This window comes from Neolamprologus multifasciatus, chromosome 1, assembly GCF_963576455.1.
Source record: "Neolamprologus multifasciatus chromosome 1, fNeoMul1.2, whole genome shotgun sequence".
NCBI lineage: Eukaryota > Metazoa > Chordata > Actinopteri > Cichliformes > Cichlidae > Neolamprologus > Neolamprologus multifasciatus.
In genome coordinates, this window is record NC_140439.1 from 16,015,728 (window position 1) to 16,030,482 (window position 14,755).

Sequence of the window (14,755 nt, forward strand, 5' to 3'; positions counted from 1 at the left end):
GGTATGCTGTTACTGCAGTGCTGGGCTTAACCTGGCTCTCTGTTGGCAGGCTGTAGGGAGCAGACAGCTCGTCTATCTGCACAGAGTGCCTGTTGCCAGGTGGAAGCAGAACTTGAAGTTTCTGGTGTAAAAAGTCTGTGGGATACTCTTGAGCTTTTCATGTGATATTTGATGGGTTTTCTTTCTGCTACTCTTGTTCCTGGTGAACTCTGCCATCAGTTCTGGCCAATTTGTCAACCAATCAGCATTTGATGCACAGCTGAGCTACATGCTCTTGGATTTTTTTGGACTGCACAGGGGCATATAGGCTGAATAGGGAGACATCTCCTTTTTTTTTACTAAGGCTGTGCAATATGAGGTTAAATACTAGATGATGATGTAAAATCCTATAATTCATGGTGTTGCAAAATACAGTGTACAGTAGTTTTTTTTGGTTTGTTTTTTTCCATCCCTTGAATGACTGTTTGCAGTCTTACAAAGTACTACATGCACTTTTTAAGACTGCGAGACAGAACTGCATAGCATCAAACAGGAGAATGTCCAGCCATGATAATTTTGGGAGATTGTTTCTACCTCTGTAGCACAAATTTGGGTTGGTCACGAAAACGTCTGACACACCCCAGAAAACTATACTTTGCAAATTATGACGTTTACCGGTCGGCATAAGTCGAGGCTCACACGCCAAAAACTGCTTCTACCACCTACACACGAATCATGTGAAAGCACATGCAGTGAGTTCACCAATGAAAAGCACAAAAGGACCTTCAGGTAAATAAAGCCCAGAGTCAAATGTTAGAATTGCAGCTATAGTTTAAAACTTGAAAGTAGACTGTTTGCAGTTGTTTTTTTAATAAAGCAATAAGTTTTATTTTAACCCTGGAATCTAATGTTTATGAATTTTTTTATTTTAAATATCTTGTACATTAAAATGTTACAATTTACCCAATTTTATGTTTTTAAAAATGATTCATTATAAATTTTAATTCTTTAGATGTTTTTGTATTCATCATTCATCCTTTTTAGGTTACTCTGTATGCATATTTCATAGCAACGTAGCCCACACTACTGCTCACTGCTGCTGTTAACCAAAACTTTATATATTGTTATTTCTGTTAAATATTCCTGCCTCTACAAGGCGAATCATCTCACTCTTCATGATAGTGTTGTACCTGAATAGGGTTGTATGTTGCTGTTAAATGCAATATCATTTTTGAGAACTTCTCAAGACAACAGGAACTTTGGTACATTAAACACACGAGATAAAATGTAATCAGAGAGCATAAGAGACGTTAATAAACACATTTGAGCCAGTTTGGCAGTTTTGCTTGTACTTTCCATCCTTATACTGTAGTGGTTTATGTAGAAGTGAAAGATCCCTGGTTTGATCCCCGGATGAAATACAAATCCCTTTGGTGTTGCATGAAGAAATGAGAGAAGAAGAAAATCAAACATGTGGAGTCTCCTGCTTTAGCAACCTCATATAATCTTATATATTATAATCTTTTCCAGTCATTATTCTCAGCTAATGCCTCTTTACCTTCCTGATTGTAGCTGAACTGTCTCCTGTATGTGTTTAGCTCAGGAATGATCTCCTTTCTCCATGCAAACAGTCATTAAAGTGGTTTTTACTTTTTCTTCTGACTGTAGAGAAGTCCTAACTAGAAAAACAGCAAGTTTATTTATGACAATAGTACATTTACCGAGATCTAAAGATAGAGAGTCTGTTTTTCACAATAGCAAAAATCAAAATTTAAACAGCATGAATGAATAAATATGGACTGCAGCTGGTAAATCAAGGAAGAGGAAAAGGCCATATTTCATCTTCCAGCTTTAACGAATGCTACATGACCACTCGATAAGACAGCTGAGATCGGCTGTTATAAATTTACTTCACTGTTTGTGGCGTGAAGCTGTTGTGACCATTAACACTCTGTGGCTTGTGGTCTTCCTTCCAGGCAGTGTGTCATTTTGGTTTCCAGGCTGGGTAAAAAAAAACGAGACACAGGAATCCAGCAGACATAGTCAGTCAGCCTTTGCTTCTAATTGCAAGCTACTATTTTGTCAGGAACTCCACTGGTGCTGATGAATGCAGCATTAAACAGGCAGGGCTGGCTGCTGGTATCGCTGAAGTGGAAAGCTAGCCTGTTGTTCTCAGGACTTGCAATTTGCTCTCATAAATACTAATTGTGTTTCTGTTTACCAGCTTTTAAAGGATCCACTGCCCATCCTTTGCTCTTTGAATTGATAAAAGGAACACAGCTGAATGGCAGCGGCCCCACAGCTTGACTGAGAGGAGACCGCGGTCAGCTGTCAAATTAGTTAAATGTGCTCTGTGCCAAACAAGGAGCTCTTAGTGGGAGGGAAGTAAGGTTGCTTTTAATCGCTTCCAATTACACATTATATTTGTAACTCGGGGGGTTTAATTTTGATTTTTGAAGTACAATTTCAGTGTATAAATTCTGTTCAAGTACAGTAAAATTATTACTCAGTTGGGTAACACTCATGGAAACTACAAGATCCTGAGCTTGATTTGGATAAAAAGAGTATTTTTAATGTGATTGCAAAATTACATTTCAGTTTGGTGAATCTAAGGAAGGTAAAGTAAGAGGTCAGGAATGCTAAGGTCCCGATTGCACCGGCCTAGAGACCCATCTGGAAACCACCGGTCATCAAGGAAGAATGTGTATTCTCTAACTGGTTGGTGAGTGGTTGCTGGCAGTTGCCAATCAATTCAGTGGCAGTGAATTGATTGCTTTAGTCCAAGTCATGCAGGGCTAGAGACTGGTCAGTGTTGACAGGTTGATACACTCAAAAAAATTATTCATTGGATGAACGTAATTTTATCTTGCCACTTATATTCCATCTAAACAAATCATGTTATATTAATCCATCTTGATTGTGTTGTGTCAACACAATATATGTGTGTAGGTTTAACATAATATTAACATTAACATTAAATTAATTTGACTTTTGTTCAATCAACATGTTTGCACCACGTTAGTCTAATTAAATTTATTTAAATCCATCTTATATTGTTTAAACACTTTAGCACATCAAAAGTCAGTCTTGTTACATGAACTAGTACAATATTTGTTTGTTACACCGATGATAATCTTGTTGAATGAATGAAATGTAACTTATGTCTGTAGTACATGTTGTATTCATATTAAGTAATGTTCAACAAAAAAAAAAAAAATCAATGGATTTACAGCAACTTCCAATCCACCCATCTTCTTATCTTTATCTGGGCTGCGGAAGTGATAGGGCAAGAGGGACAGGGTACATCCTGGAGAGCTCGCCAGTCTATCATACAGAGACAAACAATCATTTGCACTTTAACACATTTGGGCAATTTAGAATAACCAGTTACCTGTACAACTGCATGACTTTTAACTGTGGAGGAAACCAGAGTACGCAGAGAGAACCCACTGCAAACTTCGCCACATTGTGGATTTGAACCCAGGATCTTCTTGCTCTGAGGCAACAGCACGAACCACCATGGCATTAATCTGTCAATACAGACGTAACAAAAGTAGGAAAGCTATGCTTGATGATGCTTTATGTTGTTGTCCTTGACAAGTTAAACCATAAGAAATTGTAACAGCATACACGTGGTGTGGTTGTCTGCCTCTTGTAACCCCACTGATTTTCCTGTGGTTTGACATCTAATGTGATCTTGTGAATTTCGTGAGTCGACTCACAAAAATGAAATTGGGTGGTTGTTACATGCATAAGATCCAAACTTGTAATTTGAACTAAATAATTCCATGTTTCTATGGTGAACGTAATTCAATCATGTAGCATCTGCATGAAATTCAGCAACTTAATTTGTTCTTGTTGAGATGACATCATACAATCTAGTAAGAGCGGTTAGTTGCCTGGATCCAGCCACTCTTACTGGATTGTATCATGTCATCTCAACAAGAACAAATTAAGTTGCTGAATTTCATGCAGATGCTACATGATTTAATTACGTTCACCATAGAAACATGGAATTATTTCGTTCAAATTACAAGTTTGGATCTTATGCATGTAACAACCACCCAAATTCATTTTTTTGAGTGTAGGGGAAAACGTGCTTCCGCCAACCAGTTTGCAAATGGTTGCTGTTTTAGTGTCTTTGCCACTGATATCAACTGGTGACAGCCAGCAACCACTTGGCAACTGGGAATATTCATTTTTCCTTAGCAACTGGAGTTTGCCAGGGGGTTACTGCTTCAATCTGTAGTTTTCTAACTCATGCAGTGTGCCTATAAATATTGATTTTACAGAAAAATTAGAAAAAATTCAGCCAAATTAATCATCCCTATTTTGAGAAGAATAAAATCTCAGTAAGTTGATTTTTGTTTACATATTCTGTGGTATGTTTAGATGTGATTCAATCCTGGATATCTGCCTCTAGCTGTTGTGCTTTTCCTCCCTTAGTTTGGCTCGTTTTATATGTTATTATTGAATTCATGAAGGTAATTAGCAGTCTGTGACTTTTTCCTCTAATGTACTTGGCTGTTGCAAGCCCGTAAGAGTCCATAAGCTCCTCTAAAAACCCCTTGAGGTGAGTTTAATTTACCAACAGAGCAGCTTCCCTTGGGCCTCAGGCCCTGGGGAGCTCCACGCCCCATTTTCTTTTATCAAGTGTGTTTGGGCCTAAAGGCAGGTGCTGCATTATTATTTTTTCTCTGTCTTGTATAGCAGTCTAGTTGAAATATAAAATGGTGCTGGACATTTCCATCTTTAGAGCCCCCGAGCTAGTAATGCAAAACAAAACACAGCTTGTATTTATTATCAGAGGGTCAGGTAAGGTCCAAATCTCTAATGGCTTTTTCATAAATCCTTATTTTATTAATTTATTTTGTCTTGTAGGTGAAGCCAGTGGGGTCAAGGTTAACTCATTGCAATTACTGCTCTTTCCAGTGCTCCTTTGTAATCACATTGTACTTTGCCAGGCTGCACTTGTTATGATGGTAACAAAACACAACTGCATCACTTACGTAAATCGCTTTTTCCACCTCAGCCTGTTTCTCAGTAGCATTTTAAATCTACACTACGACGCATGAACAGCTCTACCTCAAAATACCCAATGAACTCTTTAAGATGAAATGGTTCTTTATTTAATAGGTGTATAGAAAGCGCTCGTCTGTGCTGCTGACTTGTTGCTTCAGGAGTCTTAATCTTGCGTAGGCACTCTTCTTCTGTGATGATATTCCTTTGTGATTGCCGGGGCAAAAAGGTGCAGAGGCAGAGCAGCCAGCACACTGAACTAACGGCTCCTTTTCCATCCACATTTCTCAAAGAATTTCTCAGTAATTTCTTACCAAGGTCAGATATTGTGCTGCAACCAACTCCGAGCTGCACTGCATCAGCGACTACAGTAACACAGTGTTTGCTTCCAGTAAAGTTTCTATGTTGGTCACAAATTGGCTGCCGGCCTCAGTCAGAGAAAAATATGCTGCTTTTTATAGGAGCCTGCGTTTTAGGATCTTTTGTCTTGGAAATGAACATTCCTCATGTTGCTTTCAAAAACAGCAGGCTGCCTCAGATAGAAGCTGCCTTTTTGTTTTCTTCACGTCAGAAACCGTGTTGGCTACTAAACAGCACTTGGAGCTGCAGAATAAAAGGGGAGATTTCCATCTGGCTTTTATATTGTGGTGATATTTAACCAACATCCTCAATTTTGAAGGTCTTGGAGATGCATGTGTTATTTTACTGTTTGCTTCACTTCCACACTGACATGTCTGTTAATAAAGTCATGCTCCCTTGTGGAGAAATCCTGATGACTGTAACAATGTAACACTGATTTTAGTTATCCTGGGAAATACTTAAAATTATTAATATTAAGTAATAAGTAATTTTTTTTTCTGATCTTTTTTTTCCCCTCCTTGGATGATCGCCCTCTTGTGGTGCTTTTTGGTGATTTGCAGATTGGAACTTCTAGAAAAAGTCTGGTCTGTTTTAGCCGCAAAGGACCAATGAGGTAGTCAGAGGTCAAGTTTTCTGAAAATCTTGGTAATGCCACTCGACAATGAGACGATGAGTTGACAAGTTGATACCACAAGTGTGTCTGCTAGGAGGCTGAGGGGTAGCACTGGTGGTTGCCAGTATTTGTCGTCTTTGACAAATGCCTGAATAAAGTCATACCCATCAAAATTATTACTAGGAGTACTGATTTTTTTCCCCCCAAATTTCTGTTTACTGGATAATCTGCAAGGCAGATGATGGCCTGATAAATTGTGTAGCGGCACCATAAGCCTGAAGTTTGTGATGCTGAATGATCTGTGTCTCCAGCGTTTGGCATAGGTGGATCCTGTTGACATTCCCACACCTGTACTTTGTGTTTAACGCTGATGAAAGGTGATGAAAGGAAAGGTGTCGCCTGTTCACACGTTGAAAAAAGCGGGACCACGATGTATTTTAACTTCACCTTGAACTCGAGAACAGCTTCACAGTACCATCAATAACATGCCCTTAGACTGGGTCTTGTCTTTCAATGTTATCAAACAATTAGCCTGTATGCAAGGGGACTTATGCACAGCCTCAAATCTTTCTGTCAAATATAAAAAGCCCTGAGTGCATCTTTTTACGTGGGCGAATGAAAGATTGGAAGACTGGGAGGTTAGAAAGGTGTAAAGGCATACTAACCTGGTGGACCTTGAAACATGAATGTGCGGGGAATACTTGCATAAATTGAATACACTGAGACGTGGTTGGATTTGAATGACGATTTAATAGCTCAAATAGTAGGATTCAAATCTTTTTTAACCTGAACCTTGTGTGGGACCTTTCATTTAGCAGACTCTTTGTCCACCGGGTTTACAGGCGTCCTTTCTTTGTCGTCACCCTTACCAGAGTGCGTGTGTGTGTGTGTGTGTGTGTGTCAGCCATGGCAGGGGCCTCTCTGCGAAATTCCCACAGAATTTGAGCTTGGCTTTGTGATTCAAGGCTGGACAGTTGATCCAGGGGAGGACAGAGGGTGAAAAAGAATGTGAAGAAGAAGAAGAATGACCGACTGAAGGAGAGAAAGTTGGGAGGATGCCAGATTCCATTGAAAGTCTTTGCACAGTGTTTGAAGTCAGAGGATGAGGATTTAGAGGGAAGCAGGATTATTCAGAGTCAATACCCTCCAACAATCCAGGCGTTTGGGCTTCTGCAAGGAAACAATATAGTCAGACTGACTGTGGCTATTTCTTCTGTCATGTATTACAAGTCCTGTATCAGACATGCTGGTTAACACAGTGGTTTTCTAATCTTGCTGACATTGTCCTTAGGTACAGAAATTATATGACATTTTGAAGCGTGTATGTATTTAGTTGTGTGACAGCGAGTTTTACTAGAAGATTGATGCCACTTGTGCGGTAAAATCTGTCAAATAATGAAATAACAGGCAATAACTGGTTTACTTAAAGACTAGAAATAAGGAAACAGCTCCTCTGGCTCCAGGGTAATCTGAACCTCTAAAACTAAAGACTGTATTACATCTTGTTTGTGTAATCCTCGCATGAATTAACAATGAAATATTGTTTTAACTTGAGAGCTTTGAAGCAAAGCTACCTGTTTTTGATGTTTTGTAGTTCTTGTGTAATTGTTGGCCGGCCTGTAGCTCTGTTTTTTGCTTTTGCGCTCTTGCTTTTATCTGAACATGTTTCCACGGTGTACGCCATTTATCATAGATTGCTCCTCTTTATCTTCTTCTTTTTTTCTGCCGTTGGAGTCAGTGCAGTCTCTAGAAACAAACACTAAAATGTTTTAAGTTTTGGGACACCGAAGTTTGACGCCTGTGCTTCTGGTCTCTAATATCTTCGTGTCGTATGGGTTAATCTAGACTGACTTTGGCAATCGCATGAAGATGATTATCAAGTTGATACCTTCTAATCTCGATAAGTGAAGTTATTGTTATGTTACGCGTTCATAGCGAGCATCTAAGAAGTCGTATACAAGGGCAAGGGTACTGATAGTAGAGCAGCTGATTTCACAAAGAGGATAAAACAGTGGTATCAGAAAAATCTGAAGAGGTTAAACACATAATAAGTACAAAAACACACAAAGCAACAGAGTGTGAGTGTCTAACAGCAACAGTGCTGTGCAGGACATTAGCATTAAAAGAGCTGTATGAATATGTGAGTTCATTTGTGTCATTTATAGTTTAATTTTTTGTTTTTGCTTATTTGTTTATGGCGGGGTGGGTGGGGGATGGGGGCTATGCCTAACATCATCACAGTGATGGCACGGTGGCATTAAGGGGTTAAGTGCTTTTGTTCTGTAAGACTGGAAAAGAACTGGCATATTAATAAAGTTTATCCTGTTTGAAGTCAGGAAGGAAATTTAACAAAAATGCTGACTCTGTAGGCTAAGAGTACCATTAACTTACACAGCAGTTTATGATGGATTACAGTTGTTATTCCAATAAATTAATATTTACGTTAGTGTCACATTAGAAAAAAAAAGTTTTTATTCTTTTATCTGCAGTCCTTGTGTTGTTTAACAGGATGGGAGCAAATAATAAATACAAAAACAAACTTTAACAATTTAACAAAAGTAAATAAAAAATCTTTTGTCCACTCAGGTGGATGTGAAAGGCAAAAATGTGCTTCTCCTTATGGCTCTTCTGCTCAACTACTTGGCATTCTCATTGCTGTTTGCAGCAAACCTGCACAGCAGTCTCCCTGCAGCATCATGTACTGCAGCACACAGCTCTATTTTGTCTCTTTAGATTGGAATTTAGATTAGTTTTAGTCTTTTGAACCACAGAAACCTAAAGCATGTAAACTGCTGTTTTATATTGTCTTTTTTCCATAAATACTCCTTTCTTTTGTTTTTAACTACCCAACATCCTCATCTGACATTCCAGCAGAAACCCTCGAGTGCAGTTACAGTGTCAGACGAGAAGCTAATTGCGGACTCTCCATCATTCTGCTGCCGTGTGTGTTCAGTTTACTGCTGCTCCGGAGATTTATTTCAGCTGACACATTTCCACAAATCCTGATTTGTTTACTGCCTTCCAGAAGTGGACGTTAGCAGTCACGCAGGCTTGCCAGCATGAACACATGTGCACGTGAACTCTCTTCTGTCTTGGCATTTGATCTTTGACTTTTTCTCTCTCTCTCTCTCACACACACACACACTGCAGCCACTCGATGCATAGAGATGAGCCCTAAAAATACCCACACTTGTCAGCACTTTACATTGTCTCCTGTGTACTTGCGTTTGAAATGTAGATTTATGGCTGCTGGCTGTTTGTCTTAAGGCCATTTTCTAGATTAGATGACACAGTGCTACACTGCTAAACAGGAACTCCTGGTGACAGGTTTACACAGTTTTTAGGATTTACATAGTGTAGAGCAGTGAGGAGGGCAGCGGGGTAATATTGCAGTGTGAAGTTTGTGCAGAAAAGCTGACGGTGCAGCTTAAAAAAAGTCTTTGCTGTAACAGTGTACAGCAAAGCCTGAGCTCACACTCACCAGTTCCCACTAAAACCATGTTGCTTTGATTTGGTGGTATGTTAAGTGAATGGTTTGGGGCTGTAATAGTCTCTTTTTCTGGAAGTAGCCCTCAAGTTAAACCGGGGTTCTTTAAATAAGTTTGATGTCCAGTTTAAAGGAGGATCGGATACAAGTGTAATGGTTGTAGCTTTCTAAGTTACACAAAACAGAACATATACTGCTGCCTGGCTCTCTCTTTTCTTTTCTTTTTCTTGCAGTACACTAGAGTTAGTGTTTGTTTTTTCTCCTTTTTCCGGTATTTGTTTTAGAAAAGACATCACTTCTTCTGTCAGCTGGATGGAAGGAAGTTTTTCCTAAGTAATGAAGGAGTCTTCAGGGATTAGGCGTAGTCGTGTGTGTGATAGAATCCCAACACACCAAGGCTACTGTCTGTACTCCTCTTACACTCTTCCCCTGCATCCTGTCCCTTTTCCCCCTACATACTGGTATAATGGCATAATTGTCCTGCTTATCATTAGTATCCTGGCATGAGTGACAAATGAATGTTGTTTTTACTGTGGGGCGGGGTTGTCCAGTGTCTGGTGTCCTGCTCACTACAGCTGATAAAACTGTCTAATAGAAACATTGTAATCCTCCTCTGATTAGCCCCCTCGGAAGTATCAGCTTCTTTAGTTTGACTGATTGCTGTAAAGGGACAGTTCGAACTGCTTGTATTCCCAGAAGGATGTGCTTTGGTGGCTGTGCTGTGCAATAGCTGGTGGTCCTCTTGCAAAGGAGCGCTTGGGGTCACATTTAAATGCATGTGTAGGTATCTTTTTTTGCTTGTGTGGGGTTATTTCATAGAAGCATATTTTTCAGTATTTCAGATAGAACCTGACTCAACCTACGTCATCAGTGCTGATAACATGCTTGAAGGGTGTTTCTCTTGTGTTTTTTGTACTTTTGTAGTTTTCATTTATTGATTGTTATAGATGCTGATATATCGACCGGGCTCTAATGTTAGAGTTCCCTAAACGACTGAGGAGCGAGCAAAAGAAAAGATTTTCATTAGTAAGAAAAGTATTAAATGAAATATGTACTTTTCATGCTATTAACTTGGCCTTTGGGATATTGTTCATTTTATTTTTGCGGTGCTCCTAATCTGTGTTTAAGATCCTTTAGTGTTGTGGACCTAGAATTTAATTTAGTTGAATTTTTATTTATGTAACCCCCAAATCACAACGTTGCACAATGGAGCTTTATATCATAAGGTAAAGACCTACAGTAATACAGAGAAAGCCCAACAATCACTTTGAAAGGACACTGGTGAAACCTCCTTCACACTGGGAGAGGCGGCCATCTGCCGCCACCAGTCGGGGGTGAGGGGAAGAAGGCTGGGCAAAAGTCGTCGTGATGATTTGGGGTTCTTCGCTGCACTGCGTTGGACATTTTCGAAAATGAATGAATTCCTAAGTTTGTCATGAATAGTCATTCGTCTTACAGGATAATGTCCGGGTGGCAGGCCGCCAGCTGAAGCTCAGCAGGAGAATTGTGCAGCAGGACAATTACCCTAAACATCAAAGTAAAATTCCAGCAGAATGATTTCAACCAAAGAAATCCTTGTTTTGGAGCAGCCTAATTATAGCGCAGACCTTAGAGATCATCTGGAATGATATCAAGAGAGCCGCTCACTCCAGACATCTTGATAACACGGCTGAGCTGAAGCAGATCTGTGAGAGGGGGGAAAAACATGGGACAAAGTTCTTCCTGTGCAGCTCTTAGTTTGGATGTTTGAGCTCAGTGCTGCTAAAAAAAAGTTAGATGAGTTATTACATCCAAGTGTTTACTTGTTTTATTTATTTTTCCCTCTGCACTGGTGATATGGGCATGCTCAGTGCAGAGACAGAGATTATGATGACTGCAAGACTGATTAATCACAAGCTCTTCCTTGCCACTCTTACTTGGCTACTTTAGTTAAAAGTTTATCTTCTTATGTAGGCCAGTCAGTGGGGTCAGATTACAAAGCTTTTCAGACCTTACAACCTAATGTTCCATATCGTGGTCTTTATATAAATCTAATGTAATTACCCAGTTCAATAGAGTAATCACTGGCAGCATGCGTGCATTAGGCCTTCTTTTCAGGTTTATGACAGCCCTGTTGGCTCCATCGCTGGCATCTAACAGCTCCCTGAGGCCAGCCGCAGGAAACGCTGAACAGCCTCACACAGAGCCACCTTTGAAAGCTAATGAAAGCTTTATTATGATATTATTATTTTCACTTTGGCTGCTAAGACGGTGACAGCTCGCTCTCCCGTTCTTTCTGTCTGCATTTCTGCATGTGTGAGTCACTTTGAAAATCCTCTGAAAAAGTCAAAGTGTGCTAAACCTGATGTTTGTTTCTGCACGCGTATGAATAGATGTTTGCTCTACACGTACAGCACAAGCGCGCGCGCACACACACACACACACACACACACACACACACACACACACACACACAGCTGTTTTTCTGTCTCCTTACACCGACTTATAGTCATTTCAGTGGTTGCTATGATGCTGCCTCCCTAACCCAAACATAACCCCGAACCTAAACTTAGAGACTTTTATATTTCTGTCAATATAAACAGAGAGTAAACACAGAGATCCTCACAACGTGAGTAATACAGGTACACACACCCCTCCCCAAAAGAAGCACTTGTGGTCCTTTTTTATTGACCCTCTCTGCTTCTTTTCCTGAACGGCGTATTAAAGGCCATGTTCACAGCAGAGCTCTGTTCTCTTTGAAGTGTTCAAGTGCTGCAACAGATCCTCAAATATTGACTCTCAAGCCTGCTGCAGAAAGGAGAGTGAGAGAGGGGAAAAAAGAGAGAGAGAGAGATGGAGAAAAGCAATCCTCGCACAGATATGGACAGATAGAGAGAAGGCTCTTTGTTGTAGGTGGGCGTAGTTAGATTTATGGCAGGATGACTGAATTTGCGTTGGATAAATATGCGTTTGTCAGCTGCTATGAGGTGGGGAGCATATATATATAGAAGTAAACAGAGATAAGGCCTGATGGCAAGCTGAGCCTGATTCCATCCTAGCAAAGCAGATTAATCTGTCTTAATTTATCCTGTCATAATGCTCCTTTACCTTCCTTAGTGCTGGGTTTCATTACATTTTTAATAAGTCTTTGCAGGCACATTATGTACCTATTGTATGGAAAGTTGCTGTTCCTAAATCTAGTTATCTCAAAACTTTAAATGACTTTAGAAAATGCATGAAAAACTGGTGAAGTCAGGGGTTTTAATGCAAACTGAGCACAGGCACGACTCCATGCAGTTTGTTTACACACCACCCAAAGGAGTGGACGATGCCACAGTAACCTTGTTGAACCTGATTGTTAAACACCAGTGGGAAAGCCTACCGTTCAGCCTTCGACACAGTTCAGGCTCGTATTTCAATAAGGTGGCTTTTAGAACAATTGGGCATGAATAAAAATCTCGTGGGCTGGATTCTTGACTTTTTAACAAGCAGAAGTCAAAGAGTACGGGTACATGGGACACTGTCCAGCCGGGGATGCGTGCTCTCGTCCTCACTATTTATTCTGTGCACAAATGTGTCAGAGCAGGTTTGAAAAAACAGGGACATTTTAAAGTCTGCAGACGAGTCTTCAGGATCACGTGACCAGCTGCGTCCCGCTCAACGATGATTCTGACAAAAGATGTGATCGTGTACTCATGCACAAGCGACCACGTCCATTAAGGGCTCCATTGTAGAATGTGTTTGGTGTTATAAATATCTTCGAACAATCATTGATTCAAAGCTGAATTTTAAATCAAGCTTTGAAGCTGCGTGCAAAAATGGGGACCAGAGACTCTTGTGTTTGACAAAGCGTTCTCGTTTCCACGCCGATAAAACCACGATGGTTTTATTTCAGCACGCTTCTGCTCGATCTGTTTTATCCTTTCCCCTCGGTGTCGTGGTTTGAATATTTATCTGTAGAAAACAGAAACTCTCCCAATCAAATTGTTAAGAGATCTTAACAGGCTGATTGGTGAACCACAGCAGAACACAGCATCCCTGTACGCCAGATGGTTACAGCGGTTGGTTTGTTCTGGTTTTTCTTGACAGCTAGCGACCCTTTGAACAGTGAGTTTCAGTTTCTTCCTTCTGGAGGAAGATTTCGGGTCCCAGAGTGCAGAAAAGCATGGTTTAAAAACAGCTTTCTCCCAGCCGTCATGACTCAGTTTTTAAAGTTTTTTTGTGCTATGCTTATTTGTTGTCTGGTGTCTGTATTGAGAGTGTGCATGTTAGGATGGATGACTCACGACTGCAGAACCTTTCCTTTCCTTTCCTTTCCTTTCCTTTCCTTTCCTTTCCTTTCCAAATAAATCACATTTCTCTCCCCTTCCCCGTCTCTGTTTGAGAAAACCCTGAGCCAGAGCAAACCTCCGTAACACCTCAGAGCGGGCGACTGTTTTCAGTTTTAAACAATGCCCCCTTTATTGAAACTAAAGACAGAAGGAATAAGAAAACATCCCAGCGCTTTTCTTTCCTCCTGAGCCCCCCCCCCCCCCCCCCCCCCCCCCGGTCATCTGCGGGTCAAGGTGGTCGCACTGCTGGTGTTTACAGTGCTGCAGTTGCCAGATTGGCAATCCAGAAAGTCAAAACTTAGTCAGAGAAAGGTTTTGATATGAGATACTTTATAATGGCTCAGCCAGATATGAACTCCAGGTACCACCATCATACAGATGCGCTTAAACATGCCCTAACACATACAAGCACACAGACACACACATACATGAAAGGCCCAGCTTTACTTGGTGGTTTGTAAATGGGAGCAGGCAGGTGCTCACTCACGTACACTGAATAACACTTTTGTGCTTCGTCTCAATCTCCTCGTAAATCGCAGCAGCGCTCCAGACTCATTTGCTGCACGTTTGCTCGTGTTTTGATGCAAAGTCTGATTTGTTTGCCTTACGGTATCTTTTTTTTTGTGACACTTCTCTGATCATGTGTTTTTCTGAGCTGCCGGCTTGCTCGTGTCCCAGCATATAAAAAATAGGTCTGGTTGTCAGTTACGTCCCCAGCAGAGACTTGGGAAGCTCTGTGCCGTGTGATAATGGCAGCATCCTTGTGTGGATGTTTGTCATGCCAGAAAAGCAAAAATAAGACTATTTTAAACTCTTATCAACCCCCCGACGGTCCTGCAGTGAGTGGATTTTGGTGAGTAAGTACTTTAGGTGGGTAAAAGAGTGTGCAGTGCTGCGTCTTGCACAGATTAAAGGCAAGTTTTTTTACGCTCTATATCCAGCAGCTTAAAAGTCTATTCATTCATTCATTCATTCATTCATTCATTC

The 14,755-nt window shown here is 40.5% G+C and overlaps 1 protein-coding gene across 5 annotated transcripts in view; it reads left to right on the forward strand.

The window, feature by feature from the left end:
• Positions 1-14,755, forward strand: part of gpc5a (glypican 5a) — a 155,173-nt gene that overhangs the window by 15,755 nt on the left and 124,663 nt on the right. The gene's annotated exons all lie outside the window — the stretch shown is intronic.